This window comes from Pseudophryne corroboree, chromosome 3, assembly GCF_028390025.1.
Source record: "Pseudophryne corroboree isolate aPseCor3 chromosome 3, aPseCor3.hap2, whole genome shotgun sequence".
NCBI classification, from domain to species: domain Eukaryota; kingdom Metazoa; phylum Chordata; class Amphibia; order Anura; family Myobatrachidae; genus Pseudophryne; species Pseudophryne corroboree.
This window is the reverse complement of record NC_086446.1, coordinates 225,128,383-225,140,916: the sequence shown is the minus strand read 5'-3', so window position 1 is coordinate 225,140,916 and position 12,534 is coordinate 225,128,383. Positions and strand designations below refer to the sequence as shown.

General features: G+C 42.7%; 1 protein-coding gene across 5 annotated transcripts in view; it reads right to left on the bottom strand.

The window, feature by feature from the left end:
- Positions 1-12,534, bottom strand: part of OGDHL (oxoglutarate dehydrogenase L) — a 245,586-nt gene that overhangs the window by 143,103 nt on the left and 89,949 nt on the right. Inside the window, exon 1 of one of the 5 annotated variants that reach the window (XM_063958857.1) lies at positions 3,227-3,249. The exons of the other annotated variants lie outside the window; for them this stretch is intronic. The gene's annotated coding sequence lies outside the window, so the exon portion shown is untranslated. Of the gene's footprint in view, positions 1-3,226; positions 3,250-12,534 lie in introns of those variants that run through there. 5 annotated transcript variants of the gene reach the window in all.

Sequence of the window (12,534 nt, the reverse complement as noted above, 5' to 3'; positions counted from 1 at the left end):
CCTGCACTAGTAAAAGCAAACTTCATACCCACAAACTCAAACACATGCATCCTTTCCGTGTCTGCTGGTGAGATCTCACCAGTGGGATATATCTCATGTGGGCTTAAAACCACATGCGATCGCACTGCGATGCGAGAAATATTAAGTGCAGCACATAATATCTTGAGGCGCGATATTCGACCGGCATGCCCGCGCATCGCGTCTCAAGGTACTAAAATGTGCATACAATCCTTCGATTTCTCTCACAGATGTGGTCGAAATCGAAGGCTAGTACCGATAATCTCATAAGTGTATGGGCACCATAACTCTGTGTTCCTTATATGCTTCCACTCCTATACAACCCAAATCAATCCATCTACCTACAAGCTTATCCACATATCTCTACTAATCTTCCTCCTCTTTAATAGTGCATTTGGAAAGCATAATCGGTTTCTGAAAAACTAACTTGTAACCATCAATAATTTATTTGTTCAAGATGCATCAAACATGACATTACATCCTCTGTAGCTCTTTCCTATGTGAAGATCTTCTTCAGCCAAACACGTAGACTTGGACCCAGCCACGGCATCTTTTCTATACAGTCCTTCTCTTCCTTTGAAGTCCACACTCTCCATCTATACTGTCCTTTCAACTTTATGCTGCAGTCATTTATCCCGCTACTCCCCTACCTAGTATTCTAACTCCCAGCCAACTTTGCTGTCAGATTCATTTATTCTCCATCCTTTGACCTGCCTACTCTCATGCAAGGTGATTTAAGTGTTTAAGGGCGGGATGTACTAATGGTTACCGCCACGTTTTTTTCCCTATTTAACGCAGAGAGCTATGTACTAAACCTCAGGCACTGAGATGCCCTTCTCACTGTAATTCTGGGTAGCCGAGCCGGGCAGGGGGACAGCAAGCAGCAGCTTCCGCAACGCAGAGTTCGGGGGATGAGTGTCCTCTGCTGGATTACTGCAGCTCCGATGGTGTGGGCTCTGGAGGCTCTCAGCACTGTTGTACTGTATATCCAGATGCCTCGGGTATGTACAGCTCACACCCTCGGCTGTTCGCCGGCATGCTGCTCCTGTTGCTGCTGGCTGTCCCCCCGCCCAGTTCGGCTACCCAACATTACGGTGAGAAGGGCATCTCAGTGCCCGAGGTTAGGTACATATATCTGCGCTAAATAGCCTCTGTGGTAAATGGGAAAAACTGTGGCGGTAAGCATTAATACATCCCGCCCAAAATATTTCCACTGACAACACCGCTGCCACAAAGCTTATTTCACTTACTTATTTAGTGTTCACTCTAGGATTTTTTTAGGGCAGGGTGCTGATCACGGGGAGGGCACATTTTTCATTCGGGAGGGCACATTTTGAAGTTAGTAGGGCAAAATTAGGTACATACTATAATGCTTGGTCCTCCCATTACTACATGTGAAAGCATGGACATTGCGCGGCGAAGGCGTGCATCAAAAATTTAGGGCGTTGTTTCGTGGGGAAGGGGCGTGGCCACATAAAAGTGGCAATTCACATTACACCACACAGTAGTGCAGCTAATACCAAGTATACAACAAGTATATAACACCAAGTATAACCTCCTATACACACTGCGACAGGTATAGCACATTATACATATTGCGCCAGATAGAGCACGTTCTACACTTTGCGCCAGGCAGAGCACGTTATACACATTGCACCAGGTAGAGAGCACTGAGACACACTGCACCAGGTAGAGAGCACTGAGGCACACTGCACCAGGTAGAGAGCACTGAGACACATTGCACCAGGTAGAGAGCACTGAGACACATTGCACCAGGTAGAGAGCACTGAGACACATTGCACCAGGTAGAGAGCACAGAGAAACATTGCACCAGGTAGAGAGCACTGAGACACATTGCACCAGGTAGAGAGCACTGAGACACATTGCACCAGGTAGAGAGCACTGAGACACATTGCACCAGGTAGAGAGCACAGAGGAACATTGCACCAGGTAGAGAGCACTGAGACACATTGCACCAGGTAGAGAGCACTGAGACACATTGCACCAGGTAGAGAGCACAGAGAAACATTGCACCAGGTAGAGAGCACTGAGACACACTGCACCAGGTAGAGAGCACTGAGACACATTGCACCAGGTAGAGAGCACTGAGACACATTGCACCAGGTAGAGAGCACTGAGACACATTGCACCAGGTAGAGAGCACTGAGACACATTGCACCAGGTAGAAAGCACAGAGAAACATTGCACCAGGTAGAGAGCACGAGACACATTGCACCAGGTAGAGAGCACAGAGAAACATTGCACCAGGTAGAGAGCACTGAGACACACTGCACCAGGTAGGTCACATTTTTTATCTCCGCTTTTTGTGTGCTAACTTTACTTACTGGGGGCTGATGCTGCGGGAGTTGATCGCGCTGATTCCCCCTCACACACCGCGGAGCTTATTGAAAATGGCCGCCACACTGATCCTCCCCGGCGTCCTCTTTTATAGGGTCATGTACACAGAGGAGGGAGGGCTGGGTTTGCCTCGGCGGGAGAAGCAAACCCAGCCCTCCTCATCTTACCAGATTCCGAGCAGCCTGTACAGTCTTGCCTTCAGCGCATCAGCGCAACAAGCCTAAGGCAGCTGCTCTCGGCAGGGGGGAGTGACAGCACGGCAGGGGGACTGACAGCTCTGCGGAGAGGCATAACAGCTCGGTGGGACAGAGCGGCGGGGAGGAGTGACATTTTGGCAGGGGGGAGTGGCAGCGCGGCAGGGGGAGTGACAGCTATGCGGAGTGGCATGAGAGATCGGTGGGACAGAGCGGCGGGGAGGAGTGACATCTCGGCAGGGGGGAGTGGCAGCGCGGCAGGCAGTGTGGTGAGACAGAGCGGCGGGGAGGAGTGACATCACGGCAGGACGGCAGGGGGCAGTGACAGCCTGGCGCGGCAGTGAGTAGGCGGACCTTTAGTAATCGGCAGGGCGGGCACAAACGGGCAGGGCGCATTCTGCCACTCAGAAAAGGGGCAGGGCGCAGCGCCCCGTCAAAGAAGGCTAGAGTGAACACTACTTATTCTTTGGACAACTTGTTTTCCATCTACCATCATGTACACTAACTTGACCTCATTTTCTTCCTAATTCTGCTATATCTCTAGTTGCTCCAACTTAACCTTCCAACTCTCCAATAACAAGCACCTATCCTTCAGCTTCACCTTATGCTTCCCATACATCCTAAGGCTAACAGACACAGTAGCACGTAATACTCACCTGTCCAGCTCTCATTTCACTAGAGAAACTACTAATCTATAACCACACTATCATGGCATCATCACACTGCCGCTACTAACACACCATGGGCCTAATTCACAGTTGATCGTAGCAGCAAATATGTTAGCAGTTGGGCAAAACCATGTGCACTGCAGGGGGGGGGGGCAGATATAACATGTGCAGAGAGAGTTAGATTTGGGTGGGGTGTGTACAATCTGAAATCTGAATTGCAGTGTAAAAATAAAGCAAACAGTATTTATCCTGCACAGAAACAATATAACCCACACAAATCTGCAAATGTTATATCTGCCACACCTGCAGTGCACATGGGCCCTCATTCCGAGTTGTTCGCTCGCAAGCTGCTTTTAGCAGCTTTGCACACGCTAAGCCGCCGCCTACTGGGAGTGAATCTTAGCTTAGCAAAATTGCTAACGAAAGATTTGCAATATTGTGAAAAGACTTCTCTGTGCAGTTTCTGAGTAGCTCGAGACTTACTCTTCCAGTGCGATCAGTCCAGTGCTCGTCGTTCCTGGTTTGACGTCACAAACACACCCAGCGTTCGCTCAGACACTCCTCCGTTTCTCCAGCCACTCCCGCGTTTTTCCCAGAAACGGTAGCGTTTTTTCAAACACTCCCATAAAACGGCCAGTTTCCGCCCAGAAACACCCACTTCCTGTCAATCACATTACGACCACCAGAACGAAGAAAAAACCTCATAATGCCGTGAGTAAAATACCAAACTTCTTAGCAAATTTACTTGGCGCAGTCGCAGTGCGAACATTGCGCATGCGCAATTAGCGGAAAATCGCTGCGATGCTAAGAAAATTACCGAGCGAACAACTCGGAATGACCACCATGATTTTGCCCAACTGCTAACAAATTTGCAGCTGCGATCAACTCTAAATTACCCCCCCATAGACAATGTTGCTCTATGCACCAGTTTATGCCAATTCAAATCTAAACAAGGCTTACTAGAGACCCAACACTTGCAAAAAAATACTCCCATACTGCTGAGCGCAACTGGAGGAATTCCTGCATCATAAATTGAATATTTCAGATGAAATGTACTAGCAGGCTGTGCGGGACTTTGTGAAAGTACGCTCAGATTTTTAAAGTGGCACTCATTTACATGGCAAAACCAACCTAGTTGTCTAATTCACTTCCTACATGCTTTTATCAAAAAGTTATGTTAGTGACTCTTGGTCTACCATATGGCCTTCTTAATGCCCGCTTAGGTCCCACAAGGCTCTGTTCTCAAACTCAAACCTGTGCCCTTTAGATGCAGAAATCTAACCACATTACACATCTCAATGTTAGACCATGTTTCAGTCAACCCCGCCATCTTTCAGCCGATATTGGGACAGTATGACTGAAATGAGGTGCAGTCTAATGACCATAAGGGGAAGCAGTGGTCTACCTGCTCTGGCCCAGCAGGAAATTAGAATGAAATAGAGAACATTACACACGAGAGGTCTTGTTACCTTACTTACTGAACCACCCCCATATATTATACCAGCTAATTGATGTGTGCACTAGTAAGAGAGATCAGTCTGTTTCCCCTATATTATACACTCACCAGATAATGAGACTCTCGTTATCTCCACAGGTGGTCGCTTATCCATTATAGATATGAAGCCACTGATGGCCACTAAACTGGGTCCTTCATCCACCATTCTTGGTTATATACAGGACCCAGCCAGGCTAGAACTGGGTCAGAGATCTATCACAGCTAGTAAGTATGCACTATCTCAGATCTCCACTCAGCATCTGCATGGCTGTGTGCTGCAATACTAAGAGTGCACGTTAAAAATAGGATTTTGGTACTTACCAGGTAAATCCTTTTCTTTGAATCCATAGGGGGCACTGGAGTACTCTTGGGATATGGACGGTTTCCGTAGGAACAGGGCACTGAATATTTAAATTTAGAACACTCCACCCCTCCATATCCCCGAGTACCTCAGTGTTTTTTACTGAGCCGAACAGGAACTATAGAGAGGTTGACAATGGAGTATTACATATAACATAACGGACAACAACGAAGTTGACACATAACTTTACTGACAACTAAACAGTTGACACCATAACCGATAGAACTTGATAATTTGAACCAGTCGGTGAAAAGGTGTTACCATAAGATCCCCTGAGCTTACTACAAACCAGGTAAAACTGCTCTGGGTGGGCATCCAGTGCCCCCTATGGATTCAAAGAAAAGGATTTACCTGGTAAGTACCAAAATCCTATTTTCTTTTTCATCCACTAGGGGTCACTGGAGTACTCTTGGGACGTACCAAAGCTTCCCCCGTGGGCGGGAGAGCTGTTTGACACCTGTAACACTAGGCGGCCAAAGCTAGATGCTGATGCCGCAAAACGTATCAAACTTGTAAAAGCGCACAAACGTGTGCACTGAAGACCATGTAGCCGCACGGCAAAGCTGCGTCGTAGAAGCTCTACGACCAACTGCCCATGAAGTTCCCACAGAACGTGTGGGATGAGCTGTTACTGATGTAGGCGGCTGTAACCTAGCATTAAGGTAAGCCTGACGTATAGGCAAAGGATGTAGAACCAATCAAATTGGAAGGGGCGCTCGAGCTGTGTTTCCAAATAGTATAGTGATAAAAAATAATAATAAGCAGCTGTCTGAGTGGGCTAGTCACGCCCACTATATCATGCAAAACAGAAATAAAACAAAATAAGACAGCGCTAACTGAAGATGGATTGTGGATAATACAGTACTAATTTATTAAAATGACAATATTCAACTAAACATTTTTAAAAAATTCATAAAATCTAATTCACTGCACTTTTATATTGTGGTCACCATACGTGTACTTATTGATCATTTGTTGTTATGTCCAAAGTCCCCGTGAAGTCCGCTCATTTAATGTCCCATATCCTGGGGTTGTGGCACAATCCCTGGGCCGATAGTACGCTGGAGGAATGTCTTATCTCAATTCTTAAACAAGGCAAAAGGGAAGTGTCCTCACCAGTATTGCGTGTTGGTAATTCTCTTCGGTCCTTATTGTTGGATAGGGTGTAAAAACTTGCGTTATTCAGCGGATTCCACAGAGGTCCAGACAGTGTTGGGTGATCAGGGTAGGTGACACAGGTTACACCTGACGCGTTTCTCAGCTTGACTGCTGCTTTTTCAAAGGTGACTGTAGTCCTATCTGGCAGTGATATTTATACCTAACTCAATTACTCATTCATTACACCTGATTCTAAACAATCCATCTCTCAGTTTATGTGTAATTAATTAAAAAACATAGTTTATGTAGGATAGACTCGAAGGTACATAAGGATTCAACACAATTTATAAACCATGAAGTTTTATTCACTATAAAATACATTTTAACTTAGTCCGGTGGTGCTGGAACGCACGCGGACTCCCGAACTTCCGGTCCGTGGCACGCATTGTTTACTTTACACATGGGTTTCTTCCAATCTAATAGGTCAGGCTAACATTATATTCCGGCCTGTGACATGGTTACCATGGTGATAGCGGTAAACTTCCCGACCTAAGACCTGGTTACCATGGTAATAGGGGTAAACTTCCCTCGAATTACGGAGCAGATGCAGAGTCACATGATCGGCATCTCAAACATTCATCATTTCCGGTCTGTGACCCGCACAGATGACTATTTGGAAGCAATTTATTCTTTCTTCCTGTGATATTCTATATATGAGGCCACGTGATCGGCTTCTTTTGGAACGCATACTGAATTGACAGTTCACATAACTTATGTGAACGGACATTTCACATTAACAACATATTTATAATTTTAACATGGTGTTACATATTGTATATTATTTTCAGTACATTATTTCATTGTGCTTCTAACCTTTATTAGTCATTGGAATATCTCTTAATGAATTTAGTGGAGATCTATATAATCAATATGATTTACCTGGAATTCAGGAATATCCAGTTACTATTAGTATAATATATATGTGAAACGTGGAATAGAATTTTTTATATATATATCATTTAAACTAAACAGTCAGATAACAATCTACTTTAATATAATCATCGATATCCGTCAATTAAAGGGATTCTCACCAACTTAGATCAAAAATGGGTATCATTCTCAACAGAAGATCCATATTTAGTTTAGAAACAAAAAAAGATTTATATGAGATAATAGGGAATATTGAGGGGAAGAGGGGAGGGGGGGGGGGGGGGGAGATGAATTAACGTCAAATGTTTATAAGGCCATAAAAGAAAATAAATCTTAGTGTGTTATATCACACAATTCAGCTCAACTGACTCATTTAAGCCTGTGGGAAAAATGCTATTCATTTTTAGCATCCAAAAAACTTCTTGTTTGCAAAGAGTCTTATATCTGTCCCCTCCTCTTATTGTTTTACTAATAAATTCCAAACCTGTTATCTTCAAGCATCTAGGATTTCCTTTATGGAAATCCGCATAGTGTTTAGATACACTATGCGTTAAAACTTTATTCAAAATATTCCTACGATGCTCGAGGAATCTTATTTTTAAGGGGCGTGTAGTCCTGCCAATATATTTTAGATTGCATCCACATGTCAACATATAAATGACATGGGATGTATTACAATTAATATATGTTTTTATCTCGTAAGGAGTTTTTTCACCATCTATATTGATCATTAGGGTGTGGTCAGCTGTAAAGTCGCAGGTTATACATCTATTTCTCCCACATTTGAAGAACCCTTTTATTTTATTTCCCATTTGTGTGAGCCAGTTAATTTTTTCGGGATTTTTATTTGGGCTATTTTTCTCCTCAATTTTTTTCAAATGACTGGGAGCCAGTATGTTTTTAAGTGATCTATTTTTTCGAAAAATAAATTTAGGTGCATAAAGACGATTGCCAAACGACTTGAAAAAGATGGGGACCTCAGGGAGAAACACCAAAAGTTTATCTTGGATTCAATATCATTTATTCTAAAACACAATTATTTTTTATTTTTGGACACTTTTTTTCTTCAGGAGATGGGCACCGCCATGGGGACCAGGTTCGCGCCGAGCTACGCCAACCTCTACATGGGCGAGGTCGAGGACCAGCTCGTGTGGGGGGGCGGGTTCGACGCGCACCTGGTCCTCTATGGACGTTATATAGATGATTTATTTATCATTTGGGATGGTGATCACGCGTCAGCACTTTCTTTTTTTACACATTTGAATAGGAATCCCTTTAACCTCACCTTCACTCACTCTTTCAATACTACAAATATAAACTTCTTGGACGTTTCATTAGAAATAATAAATAATGAAATAGTTACGTGCAACCACATAAAAGAAACTGGCACAAATACTTATCTACACTTTAATAGTGCACACCATTCATCATGGAAAAAAAGCATCCCCAAAAGTCAACTACTGCGTATCAGAAGAAACTGTTCAACTATGACCTCTTTTGATAGTCAAGCAAAAATAATGCTGGATTCCTTTAGAGATAGAGGGTATCCAAATTATCTACTAGATAAATCATTAAAGGAAGTACAGAATACTGATAGAGATCAACTTTTAAATTCATCAAAAGGATTTCTCAAAAATAAAAATAAAAAAGAAAGTGAACAGAATATTTCTTCTGATATATCATTTATCTCAACTTATAATAATTGCCATAGAGAAGTAAGAGAAATTATATCAAAAAATTACAATATATTAAAACAGGATAACATATTAATAAATATTCTTCCAAAATCACCTAAATTTATTTTTCGAAAAAATAGATCACTTAAAAACATACTGGCTCCCAGTCATTTGAAAAAAATTGAGGAGAAAAATAGCCCAAATAAAAATCCCGAAAAAATTAACTGGCTCACACAAATGGGAAATAAAATAAAAGGGTTCTTCAAATGTGGGAGAAATAGATGTATAACCTGCGACTTTACAGCTGACCACACCCTAATGATCAATATAGATGGTGAAAAAACTCCTTACGAGATAAAAACATATATTAATTGTAATACATCCCATGTCATTTATATGTTGACATGTGGATGCAATCTAAAATATATTGGCAGGACTACACGCCCCTTAAAAATAAGATTCCTCGAGCATCGTAGGAATATTTTGAATAAAGTTTTAACGCATAGTGTATCTAAACACTATGCGGATTTCCATAAAGGAAATCCTAGATGCTTGAAGATAACAGGTTTGGAATTTATTAGTAAAACAATAAGAGGAGGGGACAGATATAAGACTCTTTGCAAACAAGAAGTTTTTTGGATGCTAAAAATGAATAGCATTTTTCCCACAGGCTTAAATGAGTCAGTTGAGCTGAATTGTGTGATATAACACACTAAGATTTATTTTCTTTTATGGCCTTATAAACATTTGACGTTAATTCATCTCCCCCCCCCCCCCCCCCTCCCCTCTTCCCCTCAATATTCCCTATTATCTCATATAAATCTTTTTTTGTTTCTAAACTAAATATGGATCTTCTGTTGAGAATGATACCCATTTTTGATCTAAGTTGGTGAGAATCCCTTTAATTGACGGATATCGATGATTATATTAAAGTAGATTGTTATCTGACTGTTTAGTTTAAATGATATATATATAAAAAATTCTATTCCACGTTTCACATATATATTATACTAATAGTAACTGGATATTCCTGAATTCCAGGTAAATCATATTGATTATATAGATCTCCACTAAATTCATTAAGAGATATTCCAATGACTAATAAAGGTTAGAAGCACAATGAAATAATGTACTGAAAATAATATACAATATGTAACACCATGTTAAAATTATAAATATGTTGTTAATGTGAAATGTCCGTTCACATAAGTTATGTGAACTGTCAATTCAGTATGCGTTCCAAAAGAAGCCGATCACGTGGCCTCATATATAGAATATCACAGGAAGAAAGAATAAATTGCTTCCAAATAGTCATCTGTGCGGGTCACAGACCGGAAATGATGAATGTTTGAGATGCCGATCATGTGACTCTGCATCTGCTCCGTAATTCGAGGGAAGTTTACCCCTATTACCATGGTAACCAGGTCTTAGGTCGGGAAGTTTACCGCTATCACCATGGTAACCATGTCACAGGCCGGAATATAATGTTAGCCTGACCTATTAGATTGGAAGAAACCCATGTGTAAAGTAAACAATGCGTGCCACGGACCGGAAGTTCGGGAGTCCGCGTGCGTTCCAGCACCACCGGACTAAGTTAAAATGTATTTTATAGTGAATAAAACTTCATGGTTTATAAATTGTGTTGAATCCTTATGTACCTTCGAGTCTATCCTACATAAACTATGTTTTTTAATTAATTACACATAAACTGAGAGATGGATTGTTTAGAATCAGGTGTAATGAATGAGTAATTGAGTTAGGTATAAATATCACTGCCAGATAGGACTACAGTCACCTTTGAAAAAGCAGCAGTCAAGCTGAGAAACGCGTCAGGTGTAACCTGTGTCACCTACCCTGATCACCCAACACTGTCTGGACCTCTGTGGAATCCGCTGAATAACGCAAGTTTTTACACCCTATCCAACAATAAGGACCGAAGAGAATTACCAACACGCAATACTGGTGAGGACACTTCCCTTTTGCCTTGTTTAAGAATTGAGATAAGACATTCCTCCAGCGTACTATCGGCCCAGGGATTGTGCCACAACCCCAGGATATGGGACATTAAATGAGCGGACTTCACGGGGACTTTGGACATAACAACAAATGATCAATAAGTACACGTATGGTGACCACAATATAAAAGTGCAGTGAATTAGATTTTATGAATTTTTTAAAAATGTTTAGTTGAATATTGTCATTTTAATAAATTAGTACTGTATTATCCACAATCCAAGCCTGACGTATAGTCAGTTTTATCCATCTGGATAAGGTCTGCTTAGAAGCTGGCCAACCCATCGTGGCATCATAGAAAACAAACAACGTATCCATCTTACGAACTGTAGACGTTCGGGATACATAAACGCGTAATGCGCGTACCACATCCAGAGTTTCAGAATGTGCTGTTAACACAGGAACTACTATTGGTTGATTGATGTGAAAAGATGACCCTACCTTTGGTAAGAAAACGGGATTCATCCGAAGTTCCGCTCTGTCATCATGAAACACCAAATACGGTGGCTTGCATGACAAGGCACCCAAATCTGAAACACGCCTTGCCGAAGCTAAGGCTAGAAGAAAAATTGTTTTCCAAGAGAAACTTTATATCCACTTGTTGTAAGGATTCAAAATATGAAGACTGTAAGAAATCTAAAACCAGATTCAAGTCCCATGGCGCTGTAGGTGGAAAGAATAGAGGCTGTACTCTGAGGACACCTTGCAGAAAAGTGTGTACTGACGGCAATAGAGCCAAACATTTTTGAAAATAAATTGACAACGCAGATAAACGCAGTCCTCCATCTAACCCCGTCTGTAGAAATAACAAAAGACGGGATAACTTGAAAGATGATGTCGGAAACCTCCGAACTTCACACCAACCTATATAGGCACGCCAAATTCTGTAATAATGAGCTGCCGTAACCGGCTTCCTAGCTCGTAACATGGTTGAGATAACCGATACTGGAATGCCCTCTCTTCTTAAGAGTGCGGTCTCAACAGCCACCCCGTCAAACGCAGCCGCGCTAAATCGGGGTAAAAGAACGGACCCTGTTGTAACAGGTCTGGACGTAGTAGGAGCGGGCAAGGATCTTATGCGAGTAGTCCGCGGAGATCCGAGAACCAAGCTCTCCGAGACTAATGAGGCACCACTAGTATGACTGTGACGGACTCTCTTTTGATCCGTTTTAGCAACGGAGAGAGCAGCGGAAACGGTGGAAATAGATACACGAGGCTGTACGGCCGCGCGATTGTGAGAGCATCCACCGCCACTGCCTTTGGATCTCTCGTTCTGGACACATACTGGGGCGTTTGGTAATTGTGGCGAGATGCCATCAGGTCCACCTGAGGGTAACCCCACCTGTGGACCAACATGTGAAACACCTCTGGATTTAAGGCCCAGTCTCCTGGATGAAAATCCAGACGACTGAGATAATCCGCCTCCCAGTTGTCCACTACCGGAATGAACCCTGCCGACAACATCACCTGGTGGTATTCTGGCCAATTGAGGAATCGAGCTACTTCCCGCATTGCCATGCGGCTTCTCGTTCCTCCTTGGTTGTTGATGTATGCGACTGCCGTCGCGTTGTCTGACTGCACTTGGACAGTCTGAGAGCGAAGCATGTGTACTGCTTGTCGTATTGCATTGTAAATTGCGCGGAGTTCCAGGACATTTATAGACAGCAATCTGTCGTGATCCTCTGCAGATGCGAGGCCGACCACTGTGCGAGCACATGCTGTT